The 14790-nt window shown below is 33.9% G+C and overlaps 1 protein-coding gene across 1 annotated transcript in view; it reads left to right on the top strand.

The window, feature by feature from the left end:
- Nucleotides 1–206: 206 nt before the first annotated feature.
- The window catches only part of EHBP1 (EH domain binding protein 1), a 291263-nt gene continuing 276679 nt past the window's right edge, over nucleotides 207–14790 (top strand). Inside the window, exon 1 of the mRNA XM_008573309.1 lies at nucleotides 207–253. The gene's annotated coding sequence lies outside the window, so the exon portion shown is untranslated. The remainder of the gene's footprint in view (nucleotides 254–14790) is intronic.

The raw sequence follows: 14790 nt of genomic DNA, 5'->3' as shown, positions 1-14790 counted from the left end.
GGTAAAAGCTAAAAACAAGGCTTTTTTTTAAAATAATTGTAATTTGATTTTACTAAAGACATGTATTTCAATTTCACATTTTGCTTTTGTTACAGGATCCTCATGCGGAGGAATTTGAAGACAAAGAGTGGACAAAATAATTGTAATTTGATTTTACTAAAGACATGTATTTCAGTTTCACATTTTGCTTTTGTTACAGGATCCTCATGCGGAGGAATTTGAAGACAAAGAGTGGACATTTGTCATAGAAAATGTAAGCTAATGGCAAATTCCTTCACCTTTCACACTTTTGACTTTATATATATATATTATTATTGAGGTACATTAGCATTTTGGTGGTAGGAGAGATGTTGCCTTATGGAAATTAAATAGTGATTTAATAGCTATAGCTTCTGGAATTTTCTTAAGTGAAATGATAGCTGATAGCATTATTTGTAGGAAATGCTTTTGCTAAAAATTGTAAGTCTTCAATATTGAATTATGAGGGTACTTCAAAAAGTTTATGGAAAGATTTGTATTGTTTTTTCTATTTTTCCGTGGCTTTTTTGAAGTACATTCGTATGTACTCTGTTTGGGGCTTGAGGTTAAGACCATGTCTTATTTATCTTCTTATCTGTTCAGCATCTAGCATGGTGCTTCTCACATAGCAGATGCTCATTTAAACGTTGGTTGAATGAAACCATGAGTGACCTTTGAAATCTTTAAAAATAAAATGTGTACTTTCACTCTTAATTTGGGCTGAGATATTCTAGATTGGTACCTTAATAATCATCTTAAATTAATTTACATATTTTGGAATTCCACTGACTAGCAGGAATACAGTAGGTGTTTAATAAATGTTTATTAAAAGGGGGTTAGAGAAGACAGACAATGAAAATATGGTGATTAAGCGTGTGGGCTCTGGAGTCAGACCTGATTTCAAGTCCTGGCTCTTCCAGTTACAGGCTCTGTGATCATGGGAAAGTTTCTTAACTTCTCAGCCATAAAATTAGGGTTGTTATGAGGGTTAAATAATTGTCAGTGAATATTAGCTTTTACCATTGTCTTCATCATCATCATTATCATGACTGTTCATCATTATGATCATCATTCAAGTTCTAAAATGTGTATTTATAACAGGCTTATAATATGCTGTGCATCATATTCTTCCTTTCTATGCCTTACTTTGTATCTCAGTGGTAAAAGGAATCTTAGACTTTTCCAGCAGTAACTGGGCTGTTTTTAGGCTTCAGGAGCTGGGAAGTTTGGGAATGAAATCAGGTCCAAACACAATAAGGGAGTTCTGATGGCTGGATATCAAATCAAGCCAGTGTAATTGTGTTAAAGGTTCACACATATTAAACAGCAGTTTTGACTTTTCTGTAATGATAGATTTGAGCATTATAATTTGAGTAGCAATTAAAGTTTAAAAAACAAAACAAACTTATGCTTGCTGAAATTGATTACAAACTCAAAAGCTAGCTTTGATTCTTAGACAATAACTTCTGCCCAATGGATGGTCTCTTAGTTTTCAGTACTCATTGGCTCCATTATGCATCTGAAGTCTCTTTGTTAACTTGATCTATTAAAGAATTAGCCAGTTAAATTTGGGTTGTAACTAATGGCAAAAGTATATAAAAACTAACTTTATATTGCTTAGAAAGGTGTTCTTTTGTTCTTATTACATGATTAATCTTAGGATAAAGGCATACCAGTTCCAAATTTCTGAAAAACAGTTTATAAAGTAACCTGTTGAAAGGTGCAAATAGGAAAAAAATAATTAAAAAAAGCTGCATGATATACATTAGATTTGACTGCAAGAGGTGTTCAGATCTGTGGGATTTTGGGGAAAAATCTTTTTCTTAAATTCTGTATTACACATTTTATAAATGTATTTTAAAGGTCAATGGAGAAATATTAAAAATTAAAATAAAGTGGTAAAATTTAAATTTATTTTGGATTGTCCTTCCCATAGTGGGGCATTTGTTCCTCAAGTGAAAGAGTATGGTTATAGCCTTTTAATGTAAAAATATATTTATTTAAGCTCAGAAGCTTATTTTGCTCCTTTGCCTATTTATTACTCAAATAGTTGAAGTTGCTAGAAATCTGTCAGGTAAGGGAGTGGACACAGGAGGAAAATTTTTAAAAAGTATGTGAGGATTCCTACTGTCCAAATATTTATTAATACATTAGATGCAGGAAAAACCAATAAAAATAATATAGATAGCTTTTAACTATACTCATATTGTTTACTTTATACAAACAAACATTTTAATTGAATATTACTAGAAATTAAGTTTTGCTATGTAACCAGGTAATTTTGAAAACCTTACTCTGAGTGACATGGTAGAAAGAACACTGCATTTCTGGATATTTTCAGCTATCATTATGCTTTTTAAAAGATGAAAGGTTTTCTGCTTTCTTGTCTCTCTGCCTCCACATATTCTTATTTGAAGGAAAATGCATTTTCTTTCTCTCATCTCATAGTATAGTGAAACCATGAACTTTGGATTGGGTTAGAATTTAGTATAAATCCTGATGTTAGGTCTTCAAAACTGGTAACCTTGAGTAGATTATTCTCTAGTATTCAGCTTCTTCATCGATAAAATGAAAGATTTTTTTCTAGATTATCTCGGAAGGTGTTTCTAGGTCATTGGCTTTGTTTTAATGGATATAAATATTTTATAAAGTACTTGAATTTTTTTTGTAGATCAAATTTTTGATTTGTAGGTTTATGGAGAATGAAATATTTCAAAGGATTATCTAGGGTTGCATTTTGGAATCAATTAATAACTCTTTAATTTGTGTCTTTCTTTGTAAAAATCCACATCAGCGTCTATTTTTTCTATATACTTACATTTTTCTGGAATGGATTATGAGTATTGTTGTAAATTTCCTATTCTGAATTCTGTACCAAAACAATTCTTTTTCCCAACTCCTCATTTCTGTAATAGTTATTTTCTAAGCCAGATTGGAAAAAAAGACAAAGGAAATTGAATTGTGATGTAAATTAGCTTTTCTTGTAAAAGAAACTTAATTTCTTAATCATGGGCATCAAATAAAATAATACCTATCTTTTAAGATCTTTATATGATCAGAACCTAGGGGAATCTAAATATTGATAAGCTAATTTGAAGAAAGGTAAAATTAGTGAATGTGGGAGGGGTAGGCAATTCCTCAGCTATTAATAATGACAACAACAATAATAATGCTTGCTAGAAAGCCCATGCAAGAAAATAACATAAAATTTTTATTAGATAAGTTTCTTATGGTTTTATTTTTATTGGCTTATGCCTGTTTTACAGCAGGGTTTTTTTTTTTGTGTTTGTTTTTTAAGAGGCAATTATGGGATTTAACCTATTTTACAAGCATAATATATTTATATATTTATGAAAGGTTAAAGAACAAAAACAGATATTAAATGTATTCATTATCAGATTTAGTTTTATCATATAGTTACCAGACTTCAAAATTATTGTGAAACTGCCACACTTTTAATGTGTGGGAAAGAGCATTAATGCACGTTATGACTTAAAGCATTTAAAATCTCTTAACTCAAAAGAGATTATGCTAATTTACATTCTCTAAATTAGGACAGCTATCATAAATCACGAAGTATCTAATGTCAAAAGATGAGTTTGTGTAATTAAACCTAAAACAAAACAAGGAAGTGCTATGCTGTATTCTCATCTGGAAGATAGACTAGAATTAGGCATATCTCCCTCTTTAGTTTTCGGGAAGACCTTAATTTCTTTATGCCAAGACCAACTCTTGTATAGTGAGAGTCATAAATGGATTTTGAGAATAGTTCTTTTTTTTTTTTTATCTATCCAGGTGTGTTAACTCTTTTTACCTGCTCTGGAAAATCTAGGTCAGTTTTCTGAGATGCTAACAGGACCCTTGCTTGGATGAGTAAATTTAAATGGGGAAGAGATTTATTCCATTTATCTCTGTATCCACTACAATTGTTTATTTTATTTTTTTATTTTTATTTTTTATCATTGTACCTTTTGGCTAGTAGCTTCTCAATACATACTTGTTGAAGGAGAAGGTGAATGAATGATTATAGTTAAACCCAGTGAACTGTTAGAAATCCTGTAAGGATTAGTGTTTTTAAGAGGGGAATAACATTAGTAGCATCCATCAACTCTGCTGAAAAAAATTGAAAAAGTTAGGGCCGACCCTGTGGCTCACTCGGGAGAGTGCAGCGCTGGGAGCGCTGGGGCCGGGGTTTCGGGTCCTACATAGGGATGGCCAGTGCGCTCGCTGGCTGAGTGTGGTGTGGGTGACACCATGCCAAGGATTGCGATCCCCTTACCGGTCACAAAAAAAAAAAAAAAAAAAAAAAAAAAAAAATAGACCCTAGTGGCAGTGAAATAGTATGTGAAAGATCCGTAGGCTGTTAATGGTAGAAGCTCTTCTGATCAATTGCTACTTAACTTACATGGATTATCTCATATTTTCCATTCTGTTTGTAAAACATCCTGGTTTTAAGCCCGTATGTGTCAACACGGTTAGTAGGTTACTCTCTGACACACTCCTACACACTTCTGCTCTCATAAGTGGGTTGAAAGTTAGGTTGGACCCCTCACAAGACCTCTTAATGCTGTTGACCTATTATTGTAATTATGTAATTTAACTAGATATTTCATAGGTCAATGAAATAATCAGTTTGAAGGATTATTTTATAAACTTAGTTAAATGCTTAAGAAAAAGTTGATGAAAGTACGCTGTTAAAAACTGTCAAATCTGGCGTGGATAATATAACTATAAAAGATTGGGAAAATTTATAAAATCTGGAGGGATTTTGCATTCAGATTGTGTCTCTGTTGTCCTTAAGTACTGTATTCATTTTATTTAAAAGAAATTGAAATTCACCAATGATACGTTGTGGGTATTGATTGTACCAGAAAATCAACAATTAACAGTTATATTGAAAGAAGAGGCCATAAAAACTGGTGAATGAAACACAATAATATGTATTGGACAAAATTAAAAATTTGGAGTATCAGTATTTATAATTTTCTAATTTAAATGCTCAGCTCCCCATACCAATCAGATCATTTAAGAGGGAGGTTTCTACTATAATTGTATATTAAACAAGCCAATCTCATGAGATCTGTCCATATAACCATTTGTGGGATTAAGGAACACTTAGACATTTTCTTTTGAACCAAAATTCAGTGTAAGTAGACATTGCATTTTTCAGGTAGAAGCAGTTTGCTTTACTTGACATCATCTAATGAGGTATTTTGAACCTTTCTAGTAAATGGGCCAGTATTCTTTCATTCATTTATTTATTAATTCAATGGAAATAGAGTGGTATATAAAACAGGTGACAAATCTCTTCCTCAAGGAGCTTACGTTTATGTGTGTGTATGTGGGAGACAGAAAGAGAGAGAAAAAGAGAGAGAGGTGACAGAGAGAGAGAGAATAAACATTAATGGATTAAATATATAGTATGTTAGATAAAATGAATATATAATATAGGTTAAATATATGATAAATATGTAGTATGTTAGATAAGTGCTATAGAGTAAAATAAAGCAACACAGGGGGATAAGGATCCTCTATCTTTATGATTGTATGGGCATAATGAGGCTTCTATTTTTAATAAGGTCTCTGAAAGAGAATTGGGATATGCTTGTGAAGTTAACGTAAAATATATTTTAATAAAAGTTGATGAAATGATATTATAAGGCACTGGGGGAGGGAGGGAAAACCAAAACCTTGGGACTCTGTATAAACCTTTTCCTAGGTTACAGCTCCCCTCAGTGGTGAATGATGAAATTGACTCTTGCCTGGAGAAACCATTCTAGCAGATCATCAAGCGATAACATGTTACAATGTTATGCTCTGGCTTACATTTTAAATGTTCTCCCCATATTTCTTGCAGAAGAGTTACTGAATTTCAAAGTGCAAAGGTCTGACTCTCTCTCTTGTAAAATCTGGGTTTTGTTTGAAAGTCTGTTGGTACTTTTTGTCCTGAAACTGAAAATGCATGCTCTTTGGATGGAATTTTAATACCTTTCTTTTCTTTGCACTCTGTGTTGACAACCCCAATAAAGTCAATAAAGAGGTTTTAAGACTTTATCTGTAATGTTCCATAGTAGCATTAGTAACAGAGAGTGAAGTTTTGTTTAATATAAAATGTCCCAATAAAACAGAAGTCTCCAAAATATATCACCCTAACAAATTTATTGGGCACTTACTATGCACCAGATACTATGTGGAATGCTTTATACATGTTATCTCATTTGCTCGTTACAGTAACTGTGAGCCAGATATGGGGGTCTGCAAAAAGTTCACGGAGAGATTTGTATTATCTTTTAATTCTATTTTTCCATGAACTTTTTGGAGTACCCTTGTATGTATCCCTATTTTACAGACAAACTGAAGCTTAGAGAGGTAAAATAATTTGGTCAAGGTTATATAACTAAGTCAGGATTTTATCCAGTCTTGTGTTCTCCAGGGTCTTTGCCCATAACCCCCAATGCAATAACTACCTCCCTTAATGACAGAAATGAAAAGATAGTTTGAAATTGTGGAACTATAGAGAAGTTTTTAATCAGCTTTCTTTAGTGATAAACCTGTAAGAAATGTATGTATTAGATAGTAAAGTTAGTCTTTAATTATTGTTTATATTCAGTCAAAAGTTATATGGAAACTTGACTGATGTTAGACGTTATAAAATAGAAGTCCAGAATTTATTAGTCACTGGAATTGTGAATATTTTTTTCTCAAGGCAAGCTTCCTGCCTGTTTGTGTAAACAGAGATAAGGCTGACTTCATTTTATTGGTTCTTTTGTTTCTGGTCACAGATAAGATTTCCGAAGTTTGTCTGAGCTTTCTTCTTTGGACCAGGAAGCTACTTATACATAAGGTGAAACTTTAGAGGTGATTCTGCCAATAGCTAGCTCTGTGACTTTAGACAAGTTATTTAATCTTCTGTAGCCTCCGTGTACTCAAGTATAAAATGATGGTATTGATATCTACTCTATAGGTTATTAAAGATTAGAAATAATGTATGTAAAATGTCTAGCTTGGTAAAAAGTAGCTATTTTTATAACATTCCTTTCTAGAGGACATAGTGAAATATAAAAGAAAGGAAGCTATATTTCCAAATTTATTATAGTATTTAAATTTTTTCACTTCTTTATGTCAGTTATGCCTCTCAGTTTCTGACTTCGCCATTATCTCAAAGCATTGACAAGGCAACTTGTAAACATCTCACTTGGATTAAACTTAAAACATTTTTATCTTTCTAAAATTTTCATCTTTTGGTTTAGGACATCTTCCCCTTATCAATTTAATCCAAGATCAAGAACGAGTTTTTTGTTTTTCTTTTTTTTCCTGAAAGTAGACAAATACTGATACTTTATTAACATCCCTCTCTGGGCCTATGTTTGTGTTTATTTGCAATATGACATATGAATGTACTTCAAAAAATAAGAGTTTTAAGTTATCCTTTATTTTGTATTATTTACAATCTGTTTGCCTGTTATAAGTGCATATAAGCAAGAATGGATACTGTAAAACAGTATCGTTCTTTTTCTTAATCTGTCATAATAGAATAAATTCTGTTCAGTTAGGATGGCTAATATCCAAAAGATTGTGAGTGATAAATGCTGGCAAAGTTGCGGAGAAAAAGGAACTCTCATACATTGCTGGTGGGACTGCAAAATGGTGCAGCCTCTATGGAAAATGGTATGGAGGTTCCTCAAACAATTGCAGATAGATCTACCATATGACCCAGCTATCCCACTGCTGGGAATATACCCAGAGGAATGGAAATCATCAAGTCGAAGGTATACCTGTTCCCCAATGTTCATCGCAGCACTCTTTACAATAGCCAAGAGTTGGAACCAGCCCAAATGTCCATCGTCGGATGAGTGGATATGGAAAATGTCGTATATCTACACAATGGAATACTACTGAGCTATAAAAAAGAATGAAATACTGCCATTTGCAATGACATGGATGGACCTAGAGAGAATTATATTTCGTGAAATGAGTCAGGCACAGAAAGAGAAATATCACATGTTCTCACTTATTTGTGCAAGCTAAAAATAAATAAATAAATACACAAACAACGGAGGGGGGAGGGAAGAAGACACAACAATTATAATTCCTTGAAGTTGATACGACAAGCAAACCCGAAAGGATATTGTTGGGAGGGAGGGGGGAGGGAGGTTTTGGTAATTGGCCACAATAATAAACCACATTGTATATTGACAAAAAAAAAAATAATAATAATTTCTGTTCACCCAGACAATTGACATTGTGTGTGTTTTTTGTTTGTAAGGTTGGTTTCTTCTGTTTTGTTTTTAAGTGTGAAGCCACAACAGTTATGCTTAGAAAACAAATTTTTTTTCCTTACTAGTTTTTTAGATTACCCAACTAAATCCAGAACCATTATATTAGTAAATTATATTCATAGATTTTACTTTTAAACATCTAAAATTTTTTATTCTTTCGATTTTTTTGGTTTTTGAATAAAAGAAAAAACTGCATATTGGTGAAAGTCACCAATCTAGGTTTCTTTCTTTCCTCCTTTCTCTCATTCACTCATTGATTCTGTGAACATTTAATGTGCATTTTTTACATGCCCAGATATTTTTATTCTTTTAAAAAAAATTTTTTTTTAAAAAATTTTAACATTTACTTGTACATATTTCTGGGATACAGTGTGTTGTTTCAATACATGCATGTACCGTACAGTGATTCACTTAGGGTAGATAGGATAGTTTTATAACTGTTAGTCCACTGCTTTTCTTCCCTCCCCTCAACACCTTCTCTCCCAGCCTATCAAAACATTTTTTTTTTTAAGATTCCACATGTGAGTGAGATCATGCAGTATCTTTGTGTGCCTGAGATGTTTTCTAGTTCCATCTGTGTTGCTGCAAACAACAGGATATCATTTCTTTTTATAGCTGAATAGTATTCCATTGTGTATATATGCCACAGTATTTTTTATTCATTCATCTGTTGATGGGCATTTAGGTTGATTCCATCTCTTGGCTATTGTGAATAGCGTTGCAGTGAACATGGGAGTGCAGATGTCTTTTCGATATATTGATTTCATTTCCTTTGGTATATACCTATTAGTGGGACAGCTGAGTCATAAGGCAAATCTATTTTTAGTTCTCTGAGGAACCTCCATAGTGTTTCCAAAATGGCTATACCAATTTACATCCCCACCAACAAACATAAGAGTGTTCCCTTTTCATTGCATTCTCACCAGCATTTGTTATTTTCTCTCTTGTTGATAATAGCCATTCTAACTGGGGTGAGATGATATCTAATTGTGGTTTTAATTATGCATGTCCGTGATGATTAGTGGTTTTGAGCATTTTTTCATGTGCCTGTTGGCTAGTTGTATGTCTTCTTTTGAGTAATGTCTGTTCAGATCCTTTGCCCATTTTTAACTGGGTTATTTGATTTTTTGCAGTTGAATTGTTTGAATTCCTTACATATTGTGGATATTAGCCCCTTGTCTGATGCGTAGTTTGCAAACACTCTCTCCCATTCTGTAGGTTGTTTCTTCACTTTGTTGATAGTGTCCTTTGCTCTGCAGAAGCTTTTCAGTTTGATGGAGTCTCATTTGTGTATTTTTGCTTTAGTTGTCTGTGCCTTTGTAGTCTTGCTCAAAAAAGCCCTGTCTACTCCCATTTTGTGTAGCGTTTCCCCTACATTTCCTTCTAGTAGTTTCATAGTTTTGGGTCTTAAATTTAGGTCTTGAATACATTTTGAGTTGATTTTTGTGAATGATAAGAGAGAGCAGTCTAGTTTCAGTCTTCTGCATGTGGATATCCAGTTTTCCCAGCACTGTTTATTAAAGAGGCTAACCTTTCCATACTTTATGTTCTTGGCACCTTTGTCAGAAATTGTTTGGCTGTAAGTGTGTAGGTTTATTTCTTGGTGCTCTTTTCTGTTCCGTTGGTCTATTTGTCTGTTTTTATTCCAGTACCATGCTGTTTTGGTTACTATAGCTTCATAGCATATTTTGAAGTCAGGAAGTGTGATGCCTCCAACTTTGTTTTTTTTTTGTTAAAGATTACTTTGGGTATATGGGGTTTTTTGTGGCTCCATACAAGTTTTAAGATTTTTTTTTTCTATTTCTGTGAGGAATGTCATTGGTATTTTAATAGGGATTGCGTTGAATATATAGATTGCTTTGTGTAACATGGACATTTTGATAATGTAAATTCTTTCCACCCATGAATGTGGAATATCTTTCCATTTATTTGTGTTTTCCAATTTTTTTTACACAAATGTTTATAGTTTTCATTGTAGAGGTTTTTCACCTCCTTGGGCAAATTTACTCTTAGGTATTTCATTTTTTTGGTAGCTATTGTGAATGTGATTACTTTCTTGATTTCTTCTCCAGCTATTTTATTATCGGCATATAGAAAGGCTATTGATTTTTGTGTGTTGATTTTGTATTCTGCCATTATGTTGAATCCATTTATTAGTTTTAGTAATCTTTTGGTGGCATCTTCAGGGTTTTCAGTGTATAAGATCAAGTCATCTGCAAAGGGGGATAGTTTGACTTCCTCTTTTCCAAACTGGATGCCTTTTATTGCTTTCCCTTGCTGTATTGCACTGGCTAGAACTTCCAGTACTATGTCAAATAAGAGTGGAGAAAGTGGGCATCCTGGTCTTATTCCAGATCTTAGAGGAAAAGCCTCCCATTTTTGTCCATTCAGTATGATATTAGCTGTGAGTTTGTTGTATGTGGCCTTTATTGTGTTGAGGTACATTCCTTCTGTACCTGATTTGTTGAGTGTTTTTTTATCATGAAGGGGTGTTCGATTTTATCAAATGCTTTTTCTTCATCTTTTGAAATGATCATGTAGTTTTTTCCCTTCATTCTGTTGATGTGAATTGATTTGCATATGTTGAACTATCCTTGCATCCCTGGGATGAATCCTACTTGATCATGGTGAATGACCTTTTCAGTGTGTTATTGGACTCTGTTTGCAGGTATTTTATTGGGGATCTTCACATCTGTGTTCCTTTAGGGATGTTGGTCTGTAGTTTTCTGTTGTTGTGTCTTTTTCTGGTTTTGGTATGAGGTTAATGTTGCCCTCATAGAATAAGTTTAGAAGTATTCCCTGCTCTTCAATTTGTTGGAAGAGTTTGAGAAAAATTGGTATTAGTTCTTCTTTAAATATTTGGTAAAATTTGACAGTGAAGCCAGCTGGTCCTGGGGTTTTCTCTGTTGGGAGACTTTTTATTACTTCTTCAATCTCATTACTCATTATTGGCCTGTTTAAGTTTTCTACTTCTTCATGATTCAACCTGGGTAAGTTGTATGTGTCCAGGAATTTATCCATTACTCCTAGGTTTTCCAGTTTGTTCATACACAGTTGTTTGTAGTAGTCTCTTATTGTTTGTATTTCTGTGGTATCTCTTGTAATGTCTCTTTTTTCATTTGTGATTTTATTTATTTTAGTCTTCTTTCTTTTTTCTTCATTAGGCTAGCCAAAGGTTTATCGACTTTGTTTATATTTTTGAAAAACAGACTTTTTGTTTCATCAATCTTTTGTATTGTTTTTTAAATCTCTAATTTATTTATTTCTGCTCGGATCTTTGTTATTTCTCTCCTTCTGTTGAGTTTGGGTTTGGTTTGTTCTTGTTTTTCCAGCTCCTTGAGGCATAATGTTTGGTTGTTAATTTGATGTCTTTCTTCTTTTTTGATGTAGGCATTTATTGCTATAAGCTTCACTCTTAGAACTGCTTTTGCTGTATCCCATAGGTTCTGGTATGTCGTGTTTTCATTTTTATTTGTCTCTGGGAAATTTTAAATTTCCTCTTCTATTAATTCTTTGGCCCATTCATTGTTTGGGAGCATGTTGTTTTAATTTCCATGTACTTGTACAATTTCTAGTGTCCTTTTTGTTGTTGATTTCTAGTTTTATTCAATTGTGGTCAGACATGGTAGTTGATATGATTTCAGTGTTTTTAAATTCATTAAGGTTTGTTTTGTGACCTAACATATGGTCTATTCTAGAGAGTGTTCCCTGTGTGTCTGAAAAGAGTGTGTATTCTGCAGCTGTTGGATGAAATGTTCTATGTATGTTTGATAGATCCAATTGGCCTAGAGTAGAGATTTATTCTGATGCTTCCTAGTTAATTTTCTATCTGGATGATCCATCGTTTGCTGAAAGTGGCATGCTAAAGTCCCCAATTATTATTGTGTTGGAGTCTATTTCTCCCGTTTGGTCTAATAGTGATTGCTTTATATAATTGGCTGCTTCAGAATTGGGTGTGTATATCTTTAGAGTTGTTATATTCCCTTGTTAAATTGATCCCTTTTTCACTATATAATGACCTTCCTTATCCTTTTCTTTTTACTTTGGTTGGCTCAAAGTCTATTTTATCTGATGTAAGTATAGCTACTCCTGTTCTTTTTTGGTTTCCATTTGCATGAAGTATCTTTTCCCATCCCTTCCCTTTCAGATGGTGTATATCTTTATAGGTGAAGTAAGTTTCTTATAGGCAACATATTATTGGTTTTTATTTTATAATCCATTGAAACACTCTGTGTCTTTTAATTGGGATATTTGATCCTTTTGCATCTAGAGTTATTATGGATATATAGGGACTTGTTATTTGCCATTTTGCTCCTTTTTTCTGGTTATTTTGTTGACCCTTTTTCCTAATTTTACTGTCGTCTTTTGTGATTCAGTGGTTTTCTCTAGCAGTGTATTTTGATTTCTTGCTATGTATTTTTAGTATGTCTCTTATAAGTTTTTGTGTTATGGTTACCGTGAAGCTTACAAAAAACATGTTATAGTTATAACAGATTATTTTATAATATTAACAACTTAACTCTGATACCTAAGAAAAAACCCAAACCAACTCTATGCTTTGGCATCATTCTCCTGACTTTTTGACATTTGTTGTTTCTAGCTACATCTTTTAATACTGCCTATCTGTTTTATGGTTGTTATATGTGTTAGTATCTTGTTAGGTTTGTTCTTTAGTCCATACGAAGGGTGTAAGCAGTTTATTCACTACCCTTATGACAGTGGAATATTCTGAGGTTGTCTGTGCACTTTAGTAATGAATTATGTACCTTCAAATGTTTCTTGCTGCTCCTTACTATCTTCTTTCAGATGGAAGAAATCTCTTTAGCATTTCTTGTAATGCAAGTCTAATGTTGATGAATTCCCTTAGCTTTTGTTTGTCTGGGAAAAACTTGATTTCTCCTTCATATTTGCTGGGGAGAGAATTCTTGACTGACAGTCTTTTTCCTTCAGCACCCTGAATATATCCTATTTTCTTCTGAACAGTAGGGTTTCTACCAAGAAATTTGCTGAGAGATGTATTGGGGCTTTGTTGAATGTCATATGTTTCTTTTGCTGCTTTCAGTGTTCTTTCCTTGTCTTTAGTTTTGATAATTTGATTATGGTGTGCCTTGGCTTGTTCCTCCTTGGATTGAATTTGATTGACAACCTCTGAGATTCCTAAACCTGGATACTGTCATCTTTCTGCATACTTGGGAAATTTTCAGTCATTATTTTCTTGAATATGCTTTCTACATGTCTTCCTTTTTCCTCTCCTCCAGGTATACCAATTATGTGGAGATTATTTTGCTTGGAGACGTCCTGTATTTGCTTTATTTCTGTTTTATTTTTTCTTATTTTTCTTTTTGCTCCTCTGATTTGATAATTTTATTAGTTTTAACCTCAAGTTCACTGATTATTTTCACTGTTTGAGTCTGCTGTTGGAGCTTTCTATCAAGTTTTTTAGTTCAGGTAATATATTCTTTATTTCTACAGTTTCTTTCTTTCTTTCTTTTTTTTTAATGATTCAGTTCCTTTGTAACATTTCTCATTCTGCTCCTGGATTGCTTTCTAGATATCATTTAATTTTCTATCTGTATTTTCTTGTGATTTCCTGAACATCCTCTTAAGGATGATTCTGAATTCTCTGTCAGACATTTCATAAATCCGCTGTTCTTCTAGGTACATTGCTGGTGCTTTGTTTGTTTCCTTTACTGGTGTCATGTTTCTGTTTTCTTTCTTGATCTTTGTGTCTTTATGTTGATTCCCGGGCATTTGAGAAGACTGCTACCTCGTCTAGGTTTTATAGGTGTTCTTTGGTGTTAGACCTTTACTGGTTAATCAGAGCTTTGTCTCTGGTCTGTGGTTTTAATTCCAAAATTAGGGGAACTCCTTTGGGGACCAACACTCGAGCTCTGTAGTTGTGCTAAATTGCTACTTTGGTGCTGATTCTCTGGGGAAAGCTTTTTGTGTTGACCAGATTTTAATTGTTGGCCTTTTAATCACTTACAGATCTTGTGAGGTCAGGTACACCTGGGCTGTGTGGAAATTCTGGCCTGGGACTGAGTCTTTGCAGCAGACTGTGCCCCCTGCAGTTCTGTTGCCCTGACCAGTTTCCATTGAGTGGGCCTGCACTAATTGGAAGGCAGCTGCCCACTCTGCACCCCATGTTCTGCTGGCAAGCCAGCCTTCCTCCCTCATTCCAAATGCTTCTTGTGGGGTAGGTTGTACATAGGTCCCTCTCAATGACTCCCTGACCATCTGAGTGGTTCCTTTGTAGCCCTTGCTCCTATTTGGGTCCACGGGAACCCTGTCAGTTGTCCTGGGGGCTGGTATGTTGTGCTCCGAGGCCCTTTCCTCCCCTGCAGACTCCAGGCAACTTCATGCAAAGGGCTGACCTGTGGCTTTTGCTGGCTCCTGCTCCATGTGCTATAGCTTCTTCCTGCCTCTCACAGGCCAGCCCTGAAATGACTGGGGCTTGAAAGGTCGGAGCAGTTTCTTCTTTCTCTCTCTATGG

Source organism: Galeopterus variegatus, unplaced genomic scaffold (assembly GCF_000696425.1).
Source record: "Galeopterus variegatus unplaced genomic scaffold, G_variegatus-3.0.2 Scaffold901, whole genome shotgun sequence".
In the NCBI taxonomy this organism is placed as follows: Eukaryota; Metazoa; Chordata; class Mammalia; order Dermoptera; family Cynocephalidae; genus Galeopterus; species Galeopterus variegatus.
This window is presented reverse-complemented; position numbering and strand designations above follow the sequence as displayed.